This window comes from Diplotaxodon limnothrissa, linkage group LG11 (genome assembly GCF_057381915.1).
Source record: "Diplotaxodon limnothrissa isolate DT_005_m linkage group LG11, D_limnothrissa_male_GT1.1, whole genome shotgun sequence".
Classification (NCBI taxonomy): Eukaryota; Metazoa; Chordata; class Actinopteri; order Cichliformes; family Cichlidae; genus Diplotaxodon; species Diplotaxodon limnothrissa.
Genome location: NC_140606.1, coordinates 4,285,508 through 4,301,227, shown reverse-complemented (window position 1 = coordinate 4,301,227; position 15,720 = coordinate 4,285,508). Strand labels below are relative to the sequence as shown.

General features: G+C 39.4%; 1 protein-coding gene across 1 annotated transcript in view; it reads left to right on the top strand.

Annotated features, from left to right (window-relative positions):
• tsnare1 (T-SNARE Domain Containing 1) overlaps positions 1-15,720 on the top strand; it is a 267,379-nt gene that overhangs the window by 236,850 nt on the left and 14,809 nt on the right. The window lies entirely within an intron of this gene.

Sequence of the window (15,720 nt, the reverse complement as noted above, 5' to 3'; positions counted from 1 at the left end):
CTATGCCGGCCACTTGGTTATGGCGTTCCATGTATGCCTTGCCTGCTAGCATCTTGCACCCTGCTGTTATGTGCTGGATAGTCTCTGGGGCATCTTTACACAGCCTGCACCTGGGGTCTTGCCTGGTGTGATAGACCCCAGCCTCTATGGATCTTGTACTCAGAGCTTGTTCTTGTGCTGCCATGATTAGTGCCTCTGTGCTGTCTTTCAGTCCAGCTTTGTCCAGCCACTGGTAGGATTTCTGGATATCAGCCACCTCCTCTATCTGCCGGTGGTACATACCGTGCAGGGGCCTGTCCTTCCATGATGGTTCCTCGTCTCCCTCCTCTTTCTTGGGTTTCTGCTGCCTGAGGTATTCACTGAGCACTCGGTCAGTTGGGGCCATCTTCCCAATGTATTCTTGGATGTTCCTTGTCTCATCCTGGACTGTGGTGCTGACACTCACCAGTCCCCGGCCCCCTTCCTTCCGCTTAGCGTACAGCCTCAGGGTGCTGGACTTGGGGTGAAACCCTCCATGCATGGTCAGGAGCTTTCTTGTCTTTATGTCAGTGGCTTCTATCTCCTCCTTTGGCCAGCTTATTACCCCAGCAGGGTACCTGATCACGGGCAGGGCGTATGTGTTGATGGCCCGGATCTTGTTCTTACCATTCAGCTGACTCCTCAGGACTTGCCTGACCCTCTGCAGGTACTTGGTGGTTGCAGCCTTTCTAGCGGCCTCTTCATGGTTCCCATTTGCCTGCGGGATCCCCAGGTACTTGTAACTGTCCTCTATGTCTGCAATGTTGCCTTCTGGTAGTTCAATCCCCTCAGTTCTGACTACCTTCCCTCTCTTTGTTACCATCCGACTACACTTCTCCAGTCCGAACGACATTCCAATGTCATTGCTGTATAGCCTGGTAGTGTGGATCAGTGAATCGATGTCTCGTTCACTCTTGGCATACAGCTTGATGTCATCCATGTACAGGAGGTGGCTGACAACTGCTCCGTTCCGTAGTCGGTATCCGTAGCCAGTCTTGTTAATGATCTCACTGAGGGGGTTCAGGCCTATGCAGAACAGCAGATGTGGCGTACAACACTATATATATATATATATATATATATATATATATGTGTGTATCTACAGTCCTCAACCATGTGCGCTCACAGACACACACACACACACACACATACCTTGACAGAAATCTGCCCTATCCCTCTCCTCCTAAACTGGCGTCCTTCCAGCTGGTCAGGATGGGAACATTGTGCAGATGGGCACAAAATCACCAATCTGACGGACGCCTCAGGTCTTTTCGTGGACGGGCTCTGCAGTGTAGTGATGTTCATTCTCCTGTCAAACTTCATAGTCCTCTCATCACTCTTCCTCTCCCTACAGCACTCTCTATTCTCTCCTTCCTGTTCATTGTGCCCCTCCTCATGCTCACCTTTACTGTGTCAATTTTCGTGATCCTCTTTCACTTCGATGATAGCTTTTGATTTTTAAAAATTCTTCAAATGCTCCTATTGGTGATCCCTGTTGATGAAATGAATACAAAGCAGATATATGACATTTGAAAGGATTTTTGATCTGATCTGGCTGTCCTTTGAAGCATTATTAGCATATGTCTCCAGGATCTTTACCAATGCCTGTTTTGCTTGATATTTTAATTTTTGTTTGCTTTTAGGGTGGCCTAAATATGTTAAATGGGAACTCTGGTTCTGCTCACCTAATAAAGTTTGATCTTTTATTTATCAGTCAGGGTTTGGAAGCCCTCGAGTCCATCAAAAATCTTTAGGAAACACAAATTCATTTTCCTTCTTGCTTGGTTCTATTTAATTTAATCTTCTTTGCAAGTCTTGCCAGAGTATCTAAACAAAATTCAATAAAAATGAAAATAACGGCTACATAAAAATATAATATACAAAAAGATATGAAAGTAACTGTGTGTGTCTGGCACGCCTCTCTTTCTCTCGCTGTCTATTTAATTCTCTCTAAATGAACTGTGTGTGTGTGTGTGTGTGTGATACAGGGGGGAAACTCTCACTTGCAGCCCTCAGCTGCAGTGATTGAAAGTAATAAAAGATGAGTCGCTGCTGCAGGCGGGTCATTCAGTGATTATGTGGGAGTGTCTGATTGGAAGTAACAGGCTGCAGTTTAAGGTTAAATCTATGGTACATTTTTATAGCTGTTTGGTGTGTCTTTTATCAATAGAAAAAAAAATTATACTCCATGGCCTGTAGCATGAAGCTTCCTGTTGGAGTTGTCAGAAACAAGGCTTCCAGAATAAGTCTGTATAATGTGGCTGGAGTATATTAAAAAGAAATCGGAATATGAAACAACAAGCTTTAGCTTCCAAAAACTCAGATAATGCTTAACCTCGAGTTTACATACAGAAGCAAGGTTAGCTAGCAGTTTAACCAAATGCTAAACAATCATAGTTTCAGACACTGGAAGAATATAGCCCTGAAATCAGCTGTTTTGCATTCTAAATATTCTTACACTTGTCCTGTTAGCCTATTGAATATGCAAACAAAGTAAAGATTGTAGAAAATAATCTTGATGCAAACCTAACTCTATGCAATATATATATATATATATATATACATATAACATGCTATATTATGCTTAGGTAACATGACTTGTAGAGAAAGCTTAGTGTGGAAGAAGTTAAAGACGAGCTGAAAAGATGAGAGAAAAGAATGAAAATAAACTACAAATGGATGCAGCAAAATGTGTCCATTCAACTGACATGTTAGCTGTTGGGGCTGCTGCACCGTGAACAGTAGTACCAGCAACAAATAGTAAGCAGGCCTCCTGTGCAACGGTGATGAAGAGAAAAGGAAGGGGAAATTTAAATGGTTAAAAAATAGATATAGGGACATGAATGAATGAATGGCTACTTTTATTGTCAAGCCACTGCTAATAACTAAAGTGTAGCTTTTAATTATTGTCACATGCCACAGTGCAACACAGAAATAACCCAACAACAACTGTGCCAACCTGATTAAAACCTGTCCAAACTCTATGAGAGATATACATGTGTATAATATGTGTATGTCTGATATACATAAAGGTAAGTGTCTGTCTGTATATATATTTACATATGTACATATATATATATATATATATATATATATATGTATTTGTATATACATATATTTACATGTATTTGTATGTACCTCGCCTTTCGCCCTATGTCGCTGGGATAGGCTCCAGCGCCCCCCGCGACCCTGAAAAGGATAAGTGGAAGCGAATGGATTAATGGATGAATGGATGGATGGATATCATCAGTGTAGAAATTACTTTTGTGTTCTAATACAGAGGATTGACACCTTTCAGAACTCTGCTGCTCGAGTCCTCACTAAGACCAAAAAAGTGGACCACATCAGTCCAGCTCTGAGGTCTTTACACTGGCTGCCTGTCCGTCAGAGGATAGACTTTAAAGTTCTGATGCTGGCCTATAAAGCTCTGAATGGTTTAGGACCAAAATACATCAATGACCTCCTGACCCAGTATGAACCATCCAGATCCCTCAGGTCATCTGGATCCGGTCTTTTATCAGTTCCCAGAGTCAGAACCAGACACGGAGAAGCTGCATTCAGCTTTTATGCTCCTTATATCTGGAACAAACTCCCAGAAAGCCTCAGATCAGCTGAAACACTCAGTTTATTTAAATCCAGGTTGAAGACTCACCTGTTCTCAGCTGCATTTGAATAAAGCACCAAATCCACACTTTAAGCTTAAATTTCAAAACTTACATTTAACTACTGATTTTATCTACTGTTCTGATTTTATCTGTTTTGATTTTATATACTGTTTTGTTTGTTTGTTTGTTTGTTTGTTTGTTTGTTTGTTAATTAGTTAGTTAGTTTATTTGCTTGTTTTAATCAATTTTAAATCATGCTTTTTATTTATTCTTGTTTCTAATGTCTCTGTAAAGCACTTTGAATCACCTTGTTGTTGAATTGTGCTATACAAATAAACTTGCCTTGCCTTGCCTTGCCTTGCCTTTAGATTTTGAAATTTTGGCATACTCCGGTGGCTCGTGGTTTGATGAAAATTGCAAATTATAAGTGTGAAAGTGGACATTCTTGTATGGTCTCACTCTGAAGGGTAAAATATTGCAATATCAACCCATTAGTAGTGACTGTGGCCTTGTCCAATGAATATATAACCTTCCACAACCAAATCTGAGAAAAATCATGAAAAGGAAGAACCAGTTACCTTTGTCAAAAACTTTTTCTGCATCTAGTTGACATTACTACTCCTTTTGTTTTGCAGCACTGTGACAGGATAATGAGATTGAGTAGCCTAGTATTTAGGCAGAGAAATCCAGTTTGCTCATTATGAATTGTTGAGAGAAATACTTCTTCTAACCTAGATGCAAATGCCGCAACTTTAATGTTGTTGTTAATTGATGACAGAGGTTAGTGATAATTTTGTTGCAGCTGCGTTCTGAAGAAATGGTGCCTTGCCATTAGGCATCTGGTTTAATGCGGTATAACTCATTAGTTTAGGTGTGTTTAAGAGATCTGTATCTTTAACTTCAACTTATTTCATTTATTTACAGGGAAATTGTTGAATTTTTCTGTAGTGCGTTTCAGCAGAATATGGTAATAGCTAAAACGGGTATTTCTTGTGGTGATTATGTGAATTGCCCAGTCGGTTGTTATGAGTGATTTTTACCCATCAGCTGTGAAATACCCTTGTAAAAGGGTATTTGTTGTCACCCTGCCAGGTGGGTGGGGTGAGCAGCGTGGACACCCAAGTTTGTGTATGTGACAACTAGAGAACAAAGCAACGTAGGAGTTTGGAATTGATACCGTAGGTGTATCTACTAAAAAATGTCAGACAAGTTTGAATGTGACTGAGCCACCTCCACAGGACAAGACTCAGCTGTCCATCTGCATCTTAAGGATAAAGGACACTCTTTCGAGGATGCCAATGTTCACATTTTGGACAGAGAGGACAGATGGTTTGAAAGAGGAGTGAAAGAAGCCATCTATGTCCACTGTGAGCGACCATCTTTGAACAGAGGCGGGGTTTACGACACCAACTCTCTGCCATCTATAATCTAGTTTTGAGATCCTTCCCAGACGCCTTAACGCCCACTCACATCCTGGGCCATCTGACCTCAGGAATTCGCATGATAAGGTGGGGCCAGGTTTCACAATGAACACACCCGAAACTCTGGCTGATTGGGACCCACGCCCAGTTTCCCACCTTGGCTCAGGCGATTAGAGGATCATCAGGGGGTCCTTTTGTCCCTCTGTGGGGGGTTACTCCCACTAGGTTTATATCTGGGACTCTCCACCATTTGACCTTAGAAGTGAAGAAGCTTCTCGGATGAGAGGTGAAACGTCTTCAAGTAACTTAAAGAAGTCCAGACACTTTTCTTTGCAAGCTCCTTTGACTGAGTTCAACCTCAAGGTCAAAGTCAGAGGTTACATGTTTCTGAAAATCTTGTGAATGTGATAATTTGAGAATAAGACGAAATAGGATTTTCAACTTGATACCATAGGCATATCTACTAGGAGGCTTTTGGTACATCTGACTGCTGCCATTGTTTTTCTATATCTATTTTGGAATTTTTTTGATTTATTATGTTGTAGTTTTGTATTTTGTTATTCTTCTCCATATTTGTTTGGATTTTTTGTGTTTTTTTTCTCTCAGTACTGAATTCCAATTTTTTCCCATTTCTTCTTGTATGTGTGATTTTTCCACTAACTACCACTAAAAGGGAGATGTATTAGTAAAACCATTTGTTCCCATAAAGTTTGCCCACTTTTTCATCATAAATCTGTCAAATTCAGAGTCCATTAAGACGGAGGTATTAAATCACCATGTGTTTTAATAATTGGGAGTATAGGTGTTGGATCACTAACAATAATAGGACAAGGGTTTTTGAATAATAATGTTACTTGTGAGATCTGTTGGAGAAAGTAATTATTGCACTGGAGAATAAAAGTATCATTCAATTCCAACAGTGAAATCATGCATATACTGCTTTATTATTTTGGGATATTGGCAAATGCCTTACATTTACTGATTTATTGGGGCGTTCTATTAAAGGGTGTAAGACAATATTAAAGGAGAAAAAAAAGGATAATCATTACTAGAAACGTATAGATTGACGATTGTAAAAAGATTATCTAAAGTGTCGGCCGGAATTACAGCATATCGACATTTTGAATCTATTAGTGTAGTGTTCAGAGTAAACAATAGCCTTTTATGAACCAAGATAGAGCCTCCGTTTCATGTAACAAGCTGAAAAGATCTAAATAAGCCTAAAAGATGTGTTCTTTCAGAGGCTCTATCCCATAAGAGGAGTATCTTTGCCTTTTATATTGGAACAGTATCCAGAGTTGTTATTCTTTTTGCCAGTGAACAAATAACACATACATTTAAAGAAGCTAGTGGCTGAATAAGAAGAAATAAAATGTGTGCATATGCAGCATGAAATCCATATGAACCCTATAATTTATAAATATCTGTGATAAAGGTTTTACTTTCATATGAGGAGCAGTTGTTTATGTGTTGTGACTGTCATGGGCTGAACTCTGAGGCGCTGGGCTAAAGCTATAGGTATGTTGACAAAGGATAATCAGGCGTGTGGTGCGAATAACCCTTGTAGTCCAGGAAGCCTAGGTTTACCTTAGTTGGCGAAGCCAAAATCCTGCTTTGTTATACAAGTCTCTGGGCTGAAAACTTTGCAACTCCAGTATGTCCACTCTGTTTAACATTTACATGCTCCCACTGGCACAGATTATAAAGAACAACAAAATAAACTACCACAGCTATGCAGATGACACACAAATATATATCACAATGTCACCAGGAGACCGAGGCCCTGTACAGGCTCTTGGTAAATGCATTTAGGAAATTAATGACTGGTTGTGCCACAATTTTCTCCAGCTAAACAAAAGCAAAACTGAGGTAATAGTCTTTGGTGCCAAAGAAAAACGATTACAGGTCACCAGGGGACTTCAATCTATACATCTAAAAACCACAAACCAGGCGAGAAATTTGGGTGTAGTGATGGATGCAGACCTAAACTTAGAAAAACACATTAAGACAATAACAAAATCAGCTTACTATCACCTCAAGAATATATCAAGGAAAAAAGATCTGATGTCTCAACAGGACCTGGAAAAACTAGTCCATGCATTCATCTTTAGTAGGCTTGATTACTGTAACAGCATCTTTACAGGTCTACCTAAAAAATCAGTCAGACAACTACAGCTCATTCAGAACTCTGCTGCTCGAGTCCTCACTAAGACCAAAAAAGTGGACCACATCAGTCCAGCTCTGAGGTCCTTACACTGGCTGCCTGTCCGTCAGAGGATAGACTTTAAAGTTCTGATGCTGGTCTATAAAGCTCTGAATGGTTTAGGACCAAAATACATCAGTGACCTCCTGACCCAGTATGAACCTTCCAGATCCCTCAGGTCATCTGGATCCGGTCTTTTATCAGTTCCCAGAGTCAGAACCAGACACGGAGAAGCTGCATTCAGCTTTTATGCTCCTTATATCTGGAACAAACTCCCAGAAAGCCTCAGATCAGCTGAAACACTCAGTTTATTTAAATCCAGGTTGAAGACTCACCTGTTCTCAGCTGCATTTGAATAAAGCACCAAATCCACACTTTTAAGCTTAAATTTCAAAACTTACATTTTAACTACTGATTTTATCTACTGTTCTGATTTTATCTACTGTTCTGATTTGATCTGTTTTGATTTTATATACTGTTTTGTTTGTTTGTTTGTTTGTTAATTAGTTTGTTTGTTTGTTTGTTTTAATCAATTTTAAATCATGCTTTTTATTTGTTTTAGTTTCTAATGTCTCTGTAAAGCACTTTGAATCACCTTGTTGTTGAATTGTGCTATACAAATAAACTTGCCTTGCCTTGCCTTGCCTTACACGCAGACACATTGAAGGCTGGGGAACTAAACACACCTAAAGAAAAAGTTAGGATAACAAGACAAGACATAGAAGTACCAAAATAAAACAGGAAGTAGCGATGTGGGGAATCATGTGACAAAGGAAACTCGGCAGCAAGAGGGAGCTTGGAGAGATTCAGAATAACCAAAACAAGAATACCAAAATATAAGTCTAACAACTAACAGAAACAGCAATACAAAAGCAACAACAACAAAGGAGTAAACACAGAATCATTAATAAGATCATAAAGAGAAAATATGGGATGTTGTCAAAACTGGGCTCTCTAACCATCAAACCTAAAAATACAGTTAAAGAGTGACTGCTGTTAATTTTGCAGCAAATTTTTATTTAGTCGTTTTACTTAAAATTTAGACTTCTAAATTCTTTTAGCTTTAGTCATCATAAGATTTTAAGCAGCAGTTTATCCAGCTGACGAAAATATAGAGTGTAAAAAATTTGTTGCGTTTTTACCAGTGAGAGTTGCTCTACATGGTTTACAAAGTGTCTCATTTTCCTTGACATCAAATGGAAAATGTGTCCATATGTTCACTCTTGTCTTCCTATGTGCTGACATTTTGTCTCATTTTCATGAGAAACCGGGAGGATGGGAGATAGTGGTACCATTTCCAAAAAGCACCTCAGTTGTGCACCTCTAACATTACTGCATGCAGATTACTTCTGATTGGACTGCTTCAAAACTCGCCTGGCCTTTCTACACAATGTAATTAGTTCTTATTGGCTCTTGTCACTCCAGGATATTTTCTTTTTGTTTTTATTCACTGACAAAAGTTTCAGCAGATTTCATCACAGTTTTTGTCCTCATGTAAATGTAGGGTAAATGTAGCTTTCTGTGAAATAAATGTAACGTTTTGACTCTGTTTGTGTAAATAGATTTGTGCTTAAATGTAAATCTGGCTAAAATAAAGTTGACAAAAATGTTATTTCTTTTGTGTTGATATGAAAAGCTCTCAGACGTAATATCTTTGCTCATGACTATTACCTACCTACTACTTGCCTACCTCGTTGTTCACATACAGCGCCAACAGAGTGCATCGCTTATAAGTTAGCTTAAATGTATTCCACCAGTATGACCAGATGAATTGCTTACAGAAATAATGAAGAGCCACACAAAATAATGTTTTTAGCTATTGATCTCTGTCTGTCCAAACGGGGACGTGCCCAGTAGATATCAGTGGGTGGGTTTCAATCACTCAGACTTTCTGCAACGAGGATGACGATAGACTGACAGACACTTTATAGCTTCTGAAGGACTCTAAAGGAGACTGTTGGTCTGTGCCATAAATTATGGATAAAGAATGCCTGTGTGTATGTGCGTTGTGTGTTTGTGTATGTGTTTTTGTATGGTGGTGGTGCTGGGGCCGCAGCCTTCCTGGTTGAAATCTGGCCAGCATTGCCATCAACAAGTAACACAAGTCTTCCTGCTTAAAGTTTCAAAGAGAGCCTGTAATTTCCAAGCACACATGAGTCAATGAGAGCTCAGATGTTTATTAATAACATGAATTCACAGATTGTTTCTGAATGCTTATTGTGATCGGATTCAACGAGGGTGCAATGACCAAATGCCAAAACGATCTTCAGATTCCCCTGTGCCTTCAAGCATTAATTCACTTACATGTGTCCTTCTGGACAACTATTAACTTTAATTCAGATAAAAGTGACGTACTCTGGCCTTTGGTGTACACGGCTAGTCTGCTAGTTGGTGATTAACGAACCACTTCCATCTCCAGCACTATGAACTCTGGCCGGGACTTAATTAAAACTCAGCCATTGACCACAATCATAAATTACTTTCCACAACCTGTGACACTTTCAAAATAAAAAGGACTCATTGGTTTCTTGCCAATTAATAATTCACAAATGAAATGGAATGAAAACCTGAGGCAGGGGTACTGTAAGAGTTTGTATCCTGAGTTTTGAAAAAGGCTGACAAAATAAAAAGGACTCATTGGTTTCTTGCCAATTAATAATTCACAAATGAAATGGAATGAAAACCTGAGGCAGGGGTACTGTAAGAGTTTGTATCCTGAGTTTTGAAAAAGGCTGACAGTGCTGAACAAGAAGGATTACTTGAGCTGGTGGTGACTGCTGGGTGATTGATGACCGTTATCTGCTCTGTTTGTGTTCTGCAGGTAGCTGTTGTCATCACAGTGTCACTGCACTGCTCCTGCCCAGTCTGATCCTTGACCTGAGCAGCTGATTCCCAGTAGGAGGGAGCAGCCCTGCAACAATATCTCTACTGCATCATCTCTGGCTCTGTTTACATGTGTGTCAGTCTGAGGATGGAGGCCTTTCTCAGCATACCTCCAGTCTGCGCCTCTTATGAAATCATCACTGTTCTCACTAGTGTTTCCTTTTTTTTCTTCTTTTTTTTAAATGCAGCAGCTGTTTGCTGTAATCTGAAAGTTAAGTCCCAAATGCAAATTTAGTGATCGCATCAGAGGCACAAGCTGGGCGTTTCCTGTATTAAATGTAACGGGTAATGCTCTGTTTTGCAAACCTTCAGCCACAAACACTAAATCAGATGAAGGAGAAGCTTCAGAGTGACACTGTCTTCAGCTGCTGTATATTGTATGCTTCCTTCCTCGCATTTTTACTGAAATGAACTTCGTATTTATTAGCTTGCAGTGTAATTATTATCATTAATAATCACTATTATATTACAGTGTTTGTTGATATTGGTAAATACTGTTTGAATATATATACCTTCCAAAATAAAAGTCTAAGTTCAGCAGCAAGCGACATGTTATGAGATGAATCTTGCTTATTTATGCATCGTTATATTTATGTTTTAGTCAGTGAAATGTTTGTTTTAATTCCCATGTCATTTTTATCATGACTTTAAGATGGTCTAAAGTTGGCAGGGATGGACGCTGCCCACCTAGAAATAAATTTTGCCCCCACACCTACAGAAAATACAGAGTTCGCATTTTAAACTTCTTTAGCTGCTTTGCAACCCACCTCTCCTCCAGCATCTGACCCCATCATTGGCATATCCATTGTCATACTGTGATGCTGCCCTGTGCTGTTTTGCTGCTCCGATTTTTCATTTATCCACATAGAGGGGTGAGGAGGTCCCTGTACAGCCTGTATCAGTTACTGTAATTGATTTAAAAACACTCTCTATTTCTTTGAAATGTGTCTATACTTTCTTCTAGGGTCTTTAACTTACAATATAAATCAGAATCAGAATCAGAATACTTTATTGATCCCTGGGGGAAATTATTTTTGTTACAGTGCTCCATTTTAAACCAACATTAAGACAAGACAGACAATACGCTAACTAAGAATAGTACAATATATACATATATATACATACATACATACATAAGTCACTTATAAATAAATAGTTGGAAAAGAAACATGTGTAGCTGTAGCAGCAAACAGTGTGTTAAGTGGATGCGTTGTACAGGGAGATGGCCACAGGCAGGAATGATTTCCTGTGTCGTTCAGTGGTGCTTTTCGGTAATCTCAGTCTCTCACTGAACGAGCTCCTGTGACTGACCAACATGTCATGGAGTGGGTGGGAGGTGTTATCCAACATTGTCTTTATCTTGGACAGCATCCGCCTCTCCGACACCACCTTGAGGGAGTTCAGCTCCATCTCCACAACATTGCTGGCCTTACGGATCAGTTTATTAAGTCTGTTGGCATCTGCGACCCTCAGCCTGCTCCCCCAGCATGCAACAGCATAGAGGATGGCACTGGCCACAACAGACTCATAGAAAAAGTCACCTCGAGGTGACTTTTGTTGTGATTGGGTGCTTTAAAAATAAAATGTGATTAAATTATCTCCTAGGAGCTGCTGTTACAAAATAGTACTTTCATGTGTTTTTCATTAACAGGGCATCTATTGATGCATTTTTGACAGAGTCACTGATGCAGCTGGTTTAAAAACAAGGTGTCCTTTGGTGCCCAGTGTTGAGGCATAAGTGAGCTGGATCTGTCACTCCCAACTTGTCATTTTGTAATTACTTAGATTACTATTGTAAAGAGCATTTTTTACTTTAATGAACTTTATGACAATATACTATAATTATTTTTGCTTATATCATACACACCTGTTTCTGTGGTAAATTATTTGATAAACAAATTCATCGTGAAATTCAACCTTAAACCAAATTATCATCCAAACAGTGGCAGGAACAGGAGTAGAGTAACTCACAAGTGTTTGGTTTCCAGCAAGAGGTAATCATCAGCAGTCAGGCAGTTTCCCTCTTGTCTTCATGGGCCTACATTCCTAGCAAGATGTTTAAGATTTAAGACAGTAATAGGCTTAATTTGATCTGTAAGAGAAGTGATTATGCTGTGTGTTAGTTTCTCCCAGCCCCGTGTTGTCTCCTAAGGTTTTCTAGAGATAAGCAAGATGTCAGGTTGCCCTGCAGGGTCAGGTCTTCCACAGTTTGTCATCTTTTACTTAACCCCTTTGCTGTAAAAAGCTTTTCTTTTGGATTTGTCCGTCATCATTGATCTCTCTCTCTCTCTCTCTTTGGATTATCTGGCTTTGAATTTCCCAACACACTTCAATCAGTAATAATTTCGTCAAACTACACTGACTCACCAATAAGGAAGCTTTTCATTTTTAATAGAGTTTTCAACAAAGAGAAGAAACAAAGAGAAGAAACATGCAGGGGGGAAGCTTGTCATTGTTGTTTTGTCTCAGGCATAATGTAACATGAAATTCATTTTCTTTTTGTCTGTTGTTGTTGAGAAAGGCCAGAGGAAAGTTTCTTTAAAAGGTTACATTCTGCAGCATTTTTCTACTTACTGAATATGTAGCAATAATAACAAGGAAAGAGCATTTCCAGAACCTTTTCAAACATTTGAAAAAGCAACAAAAGTCAGGTTTTTCCTTACCTGGAGGCTCTCTATCTAGATTTAATTCTGTGCAGGCTGTTGGACAAACTTAACCCGGTTTCGCTCACAGCGGTTTACTGTCTGATAGCCTGCTGCCTCTGTAAATACAGCATGAACAAGGGGGATAAATCTCCCAGGTAATGCAGGCTGAGGGGAATTTCAATCCAAGGTGGAGCAGTTATCACTCCTGGCCAATGTCTGGAATGTTAACGAAGGTTTATTTGAGGTTAAAACCCGAAGCAAGAATGTGTTCGTACAGAAGAGGCCAGGTTCTTCCAATTACTAGACTATGTTGTTATCAAAAGAGGTTTAATGAAAGTAAAGCCGTCTGCTAGAAAGATCTTCAATTAATTCAAGTTATTTTTCAATCCTTTTTATGTATTTCCAGTGTTAGGAGACAGTGGACGCTAATTGTGATAAACATTTTTCTGTGTTTGGCAAAACAATATTAAAAGCCCATACAAGTGGTTTTGTAATAACTATTTGTGAGTACAACATGAATTAACACTCATGCAACCCTACAGGATATCATTGATAGTCGATGAACTTACTGTACCCCTTAATGGCCTATTTTCTGTTCCAATGGTGGATGCTCAAGTCGGTTTTATCTATAGGCTGTGAAATATCCAAAGGTGCTTTATATTGTAAGCTGAAGACCCCAAAATAATACAAAGAAAACCTAAGACTCAGATGACCTGATCACCTGAAAGCTGAAGGTGCTACCACGCATTCTACTTTTGAAAATTCTAGTAATCACACGCAACACAGAAGTCTAATATTGAAGTCCTCTGAAGGTAAGATGGGTCCTGATTATTGATGATCTTGTATGTGAGGTGAAGGATTTTGAATTTGATTCTAGTTTTAACAGTTAGCCAATGAAGACAAACAGAAAAGAGAAGAAGACCATGGAAGACATATCCTCTCTCTTTCTAGTCTCTGAAAGAGAGAGCCTGAGCGAAGCATCTAAATTATGAACAGAATTGGTCCTAGTATGGAACCATGTGGAGCTCCATAATTAGCCTTGCATGAAGAAGACTCCACATGAACAAACTGGAGTCTGTTAGATAGATATGTTTCCTTTAATACGTGTAGCATACTCTAATCTCTGTAGTAAAATATTTTTTCCGGAATAATTATTTGTGAAAAAAGGTACACTACTAGTTAAAGTATAAGGAATACTAGGCAGTCTGGCTACAATGATGAAGAAAAACCTGGGATTGTTGTTGATTTCTTCAGTTAATGTAAATTTAGTATAGAAATAGGGAAATTTTGGCAAGCGATGAACATGGCAAAAAATTTCAAATAAGGAGTTCAGCATATGTGCAAGCAGTCCCCTTTTTCTCCTCTAATATAGACATCTCAGATCTATAACTCTTGCTGTTAAAACTTCTCTTTTTTTGTTTTTCAGTCCCTGGCCCAGTGGGCTGAGCATTTTAACAATGAAACAGCAGGGATGGATTTGCAATTGGAGCCAGCCATTACAGGAATTACTTCATTTTTTTCAATTCCACAGTTAGCCACTTGGTTTTATACCTATAGCACTCCCCTCCACATGACTCGAGATTAACTGGGTGGGGTGGCTGTAGCTTAGGTGGCAGAGCAGGTCAGCCACTAATCAGAAGGTCGGTGGTTCGATCCCAGGCTGCCTCCTGGCTGCATGCCAAATATCCTTGGGCAAGATACTAACCCCGTGTTTGCCTACTGGTGGTGGTCAGAGGGCCCGGTGGCGCCAGTGTCCGGCAGCCTCGCCTCTGTCAGTGCGCCCCAGGGCAGCTGTGGCTACAATGTAGCTGCCATCGCCAGTGTGTGAATGTGTGTGTGAATGGGTGAATGACTGAATGTAGTGTGAAGCGCTTTGGGGTCCTTAGGGACTAGAAAAGCGCTATACAAATGCAGGCCATTTACCATAACTGCAACACCACGGAATACAACAAAATACCAGTATGTGATGAACTTGGAATAAAAATGTGTTTTTCAAGCATGCTCACCATTGTGCACTGTGCTGTTTAAACCAAAGGACATTTAGAGGACTATTGGTCTGTGGTTTTCTTATTGTTAAAAAAAGTCCCATGAAAAGCCCAACAAAAGTGTTCTAAAATAGATAGTGATCCTTTCATACTGTACTGTTTTTGTGTAGAGGTCATCCTGAGTGAAACATCTTTTATACTCACAACTCTAACTGAAGTACTCGTTTTAAGCCAAGGAAGAATGGCTGTACTAATTTACTCTTCCTGTTTTATACTTCATGAATCTTAATCATCCAAAACCTGCCTGAATGACTTCTGGGTCTTCCTGGCTGAAGGCGACACTCTGGTCTTTTATCCTGTCTGTGTCTGTCTGAAATAACTGCAGTGTTTCTGTGATGTAGGCTCATATTAAAAAGAGCAAACTAAAACTAGATTCCCTTATTTAATAAAAACAGCAAAGCTGTACATAACTAGGTTTTGCCACTACATATACTTGTTTTTGTGTGTGTGTTTTTCTTAATAATTCCCATTGTTAAGTGATGAGAAGATTCAGTTGTGTCTGGATGTGATTGATTAAATTCAAATCAATTTATTTATACAGCGCCAAATCACAACAACAGTTGCCTCAAGGTGCTTTATATTGTACAGTAGATCCTACAATAATAAATACAGAGAAAAACCCAACAATCATATGACCCCCTATGAGCAAGCACTTTGGTGAGAGTGGGAAGGAAAAACTCCCTTTTAACAGGAACAATCCTCCATCAGAACCAGGCTCAGGCAGCGGTGGCCATCTGCCGTGGCCATTTGGGGGAAAAGAGAGAAGTAACACTAGATTCTGTTATTAAATAATAAAAACAGCAAAACAGTACATACTGGGTTTTACTACAACATACTTGTTTTTGTTTGTTTGTTTTTTCTTTAAAACTTCTGCATAATCTCTTTTGGCTTCCTTCACCT